This window comes from Mizuhopecten yessoensis, unplaced genomic scaffold (genome assembly GCF_002113885.1).
Source record: "Mizuhopecten yessoensis strain PY_sf001 unplaced genomic scaffold, ASM211388v2 scaffold2699, whole genome shotgun sequence".
Taxonomy (NCBI): Eukaryota; Metazoa; Mollusca; class Bivalvia; order Pectinida; family Pectinidae; genus Mizuhopecten; species Mizuhopecten yessoensis.
In genome coordinates this window covers 693740-698426 of record NW_018404676.1, presented here as the reverse complement: position 1 = coordinate 698426, position 4687 = coordinate 693740, and the positions used below count along the sequence as shown (strand labels likewise).

At 34.2% G+C, this 4687-nt stretch overlaps 1 long non-coding RNA gene across 1 annotated transcript; it reads right to left on the bottom strand.

Annotated features, from left to right (window-relative positions):
- Positions 1–99: 99 nt before the first annotated feature.
- On the bottom strand, positions 100–4212 carry LOC110446468. Its single transcript, XR_002462467.1, has 2 exons — positions 1013–4212; positions 100–727 (listed from the first exon to the last, which is right to left on the bottom strand). It is a non-coding gene; the product is annotated as an uncharacterized LOC110446468 (long non-coding RNA).
- Between the last annotated feature and the right edge of the window lie 475 nt (positions 4213–4687).

The following is a 4687-nucleotide window of genomic DNA, read 5'->3' as shown; positions in this document are numbered from 1 at the left end:
TAAAATAAGAATCCTATTTCGCTGAGAAATAACACTAAGGGAATGATAAACTAGGGCCAAAATCCTTTACCATTTCACTGATGATACCATGAGGGGAAAAATGAATCTAGGACCCTGCCTCCCTTTCCCTCCTTACCTTTTTCACTGAGGAGATACAATGAGGGGAATAATGAATCAAGGACCCCCCTCCCCTTACCTATTTCAATGAGGATACCATGAGGGAAATAATGAAGCAAGGACCTCCCCTCTCCTTACCTATTTCAATGAGGATACCATGAGGGGAATAATGAATCAAAGACATCCCCCCCCCTCCTTACCTATTTCACTGTGGATACCATGAGGGGAATAATGAACCAAGGACCCCCCTCCCCTTACCTATTTCAATGAGGATACCATGAGGGGAATAATGAATCAAGGACCTCCCCTCTCCATACCTATTTCACTGAAGATACCATGAGGGGAATAATGAACCAAGGACCTCCCCTCCCCTTATCTATTTCAATGAGGATACCATGAGGGGAATAATGAATCAAGGACCTCCCCTCTCCAAACCTATTTCACTGAAGATACCATGAGAGGAATAATGAATCAAGCACCCCCCTCCCCTTGCCTATTTCACTGAAGATACCATGAGGGGAATAATGAATCAAGGACCTCCCCTCCCCTTATCTATTTCAATAAGGATACCATGAGGGGAATAATGAATCAAGGACCCCCCTCTCCTTACCTATTTCAATGAGGATACCATGAGGGGAATAATGAATCTAGGCCCCCCTCTCCTTATCTATTTCAATGAGAATACCATGAGTGGAATAATGAATCTAGGCCCCCCTCTCCTTATCTATTTCAATGAGGATACCATGAGTGGAATAATGAATCTAGGACCCCCTCTCCTTATCTATTTCAATGAGGATACCATGAGGGGAATAATGAAGCTAGGCCCCCCTCTCCTTATCTATACAATGAGGATACCATGAGGGGAATAATGAATCAAGGACCCCTCTCCCCTTACCTATTGTACTGAGAAATTACATAAGAAGAAAGAAGAAAATATCACAGTTGGAGTAATGCTTCTCATGCAGAATTTGGATGTTTAATGCTGTTTATCCTGGAAGTATAGTATTGCAATTTGAAATTGACAAAAATGTAACCTATGTCTGCATTTTAATGAATGTTTGTGAGATATATTGTATTTGAATGTACAAGTGAAGATTTGATTAAATATTTTCCCAATTATGTAACACTGATATACTTCTGCCAGGAGGTACGTTCTTTATGGGGGAGGAAGTTGACTCATTCATTGAGGAATACAATCACAGGAATCCAGGTTAACAGATTATACTGTAAATTGATTCATACCAACTTTTTCAGAAATCTGTTTGATAGTCCATATAAGTCCTTTTCTGCACAAGCTCAGTATTAGAGTTATGCTGTGGCATAGTTTAATTTATATTTTTTTAGAAAAATGACATGTTTGTTTGATTTATGATATACTAAATTAAATCATTTTAATGATATACCATTAATTTATATGTTAAAACTTTGTTTTTAAATCATTTTTTTAAATGCAAAGACAGTTGCTGTTTGCCTAATAAGATGTAGTATTGATGTACTGACTGACGAGACCTGATGATGTTGTTATCAGGACTTTGTCCTGCTCATGATATAAATATTGTTATCTTGACAACAAAGTTTAATGTTAAGCACGTGTTACTGTTGTTATAGCTGTTATGGCCCCTGTGTTGTGTGGGCACACTGATTTACCTCTTTACGTCTGTCTGGCATGTCACATGGCGTCCATTGTCAACATCTGTTGAAGGGATTTTGACCTAATTTGGTGTGAAGCAATCCCTAGGTAAAGGGAGTTCAATGTTGTGTAAGTGAAAGTTAGACCTTTGTTGGGGCAGAGGGGACTTGCTAAATGATGGTCAGAGATCAAAGGTCAATGATGGTTATAGATCAAAGGTCAAGGTCACAATTCTACATAAACTGTTATTTAAAAAAATAGGAAATGTGAAATTTCAAGATTATAAGAACAAATCAGTCTTTTACTGTAGAAGGACAAGTTAATCAAGGGATTTAATGATCCCAGTGGAGATTGGGGTCTGATAAACAGAACATTGTAACCATTGAGGCAGCCATAATCAGCGGTCAGAGTTCAACTTCAAAAATGATTGTTTTACATGTAACTTGACAATAATATTTTTCAACAACATAAATGATACAAAAGCTTTAAAATTTACCTTGACTTAGGGAGTATTCAAATCTTTATTACTGTTATTTGATGTTGTCAACAATATTTAGACTGTTTTGTTCAAAGTGTGTCCCTGGGACCACTTCGCTCTTATTTAATATTCTTAATATGAGTGACTCTGAGATGTTTTGTGTAACTTGCTAAATCTAGTATATAAAGGGAAATATACAGGAACAAAATTATGTATCGGAATGGTTGTTAAACTGGAAAAGACAATGTTTTGAAATACTTCATTATCTACTGAACATGGCTAATTTAATGTTTAACTGAATAATGATATGTGAGGTAACCTAAATGTTCTGGTTAGCATGGCTAACTTGTATATTGGTTAATAGATCTTTGTGAAATCAAAATAGCCTTATTTGATGCCTTGTTTTGAAATGTTAATATATGATTGTTTATGAAAATAAAAACTGTAATCATTGAAATGACAAGATTGAAAAATTAAAAATTTGACCATTTTTTTTTGAATTTTTTTTTTAATTTGATATCGCCAATTACAGAATGTTAATACGTTGTTAACAAATACTTCATCGTTAAATCGCCGTTTGGAAATATCCGTATCTATGCAGATATTTTTTAGTTTAATATGGATAACTGTAGGATTGATTTAAAAATAAAACTCGTACCAGTAGCATTCCTGTTATATCGGTCGTGATTAAGTATGTATTGATTATGGGTCCATTTTACAATGAACAAGGGAAGCTGGCCTTTTCCTCACTTATGTTGTTTTTATTATGATTTATGTGATTATATTTTTGAAATCACTTTATTTTTTGTCAATAATGTATAATAATAAAATTAACAAGTTGTTCTTGCGACTGTCTCGTATCTTCTATGCATGTGTATACCGATTGGTTGAGTGCATGTGTATACCGATTGGTTGAGTGCATGTGTATACCGATTGGTTGAGTGCATGTGTATCAGGGGGTTATTCAATTTTCAGTTGCATTTAACAGCAAACTCAAGTAGCACAAGTTTCTCTGTAAAAGTGAATATATTGAGGATATGTTTTTTTTTTTTTTATGAAAAACAGGTATATGATTCACAAGCAGCGTGATTATTTGATGTATTCACGAATGCATCGAACGAGTGAGAAATATTCAACCCACGAATAAGCTGAATATGTTGATATTTGTTTGTACTAGTGGGAGGCCCGTATATAATTATAAGTTATGGGGAAAATGGTTAACCCATGAGTGAAATATGACTATATGTGTGTTGGATATTTTTTCACTCGTATGCATTTGTGATACAAATGTTCATCTAGAAACTAAAGATTATTTCTTGATAGCCATTTGGCTTCTGTTAAAATATCTCGCACCAAAACAATGTTGGGACTAGGAATGTTGTATCGCTTTACATCGTAATAAGGAAACAACGTTAACGAGAGGGCGTCAGTGACGTAAAGGTTGAAAATACTCCTCGTTATATATCATACGAAACGCTGTTGTGAAATGGCTATCATGTTTGTTAAAATAACACTACTCTGCCCTACTTTCAAGGTTACAGGAGTCAAATGTGTCTGACATTTCTAACGACTTCTACAGAACTAAAACTGTGGTACCAATAGTCATGCTATACGGTTTGTTGTTGTCCATGATGGAGAGATACCCGATTCGTTTAGATAAGTAACCGTGGCCTACTTTTAAGTTCACAAACGTCAGAGGTGTCAAATACTCCCTACCTGATCTGCTACAGAAATATGAGGCCCAGTGTCATGATACTTTGTCTGCAGCTTGTTTGGGTATTGAATTGTTGTTAATGATTGTCATTGAACACGCTTTCAATGTCACAAGGGTCAAAACAGAGTAAAAGAAAAAAAACACCCGATTAATCCTCTATGGCTTCTTGTGTCTATGATGTGTTACGTTTATTTTGATGCCCCACAGTAGGTTGTTTAAATTGACCACTATGGCAAGCCAAGTTGTCATTTATGCATGGAGCAATGTTGATCCAGTACTTAACCAAATTATATAAGATATCTTATATAATTATATAAGATATCTTATATACTTTATGAGATATCTTATATACTTTATAAGATATCTTATATCTTTTATGAGATATCTTATATATTTTATAAGATATCTTATATACTTTTCTTTATAAGATATCTCATAAAAGATATAAGATATCTTATATATTATCATAGTCTCTGATATTATATAAGATATCTCATAAAAGATATAAGATATCTTATAAAGAAAATTAAATGAGATATCTTATATCTTTTATAAGATATCTTATATAATATATAAGATATCTTATAAACAAAATTAAATGAGATATCTTATATAATTCGGTTATAAGATATCTTATAAAGAACGAGATTTGAATTTGAGATAATAAACCCTCCTCCACAGCGCTCGGTAAAGCATTAAATCGAAAGCCTTAGTTTCGTATCTCTTAACCGGAAATGAAGTATGTGAA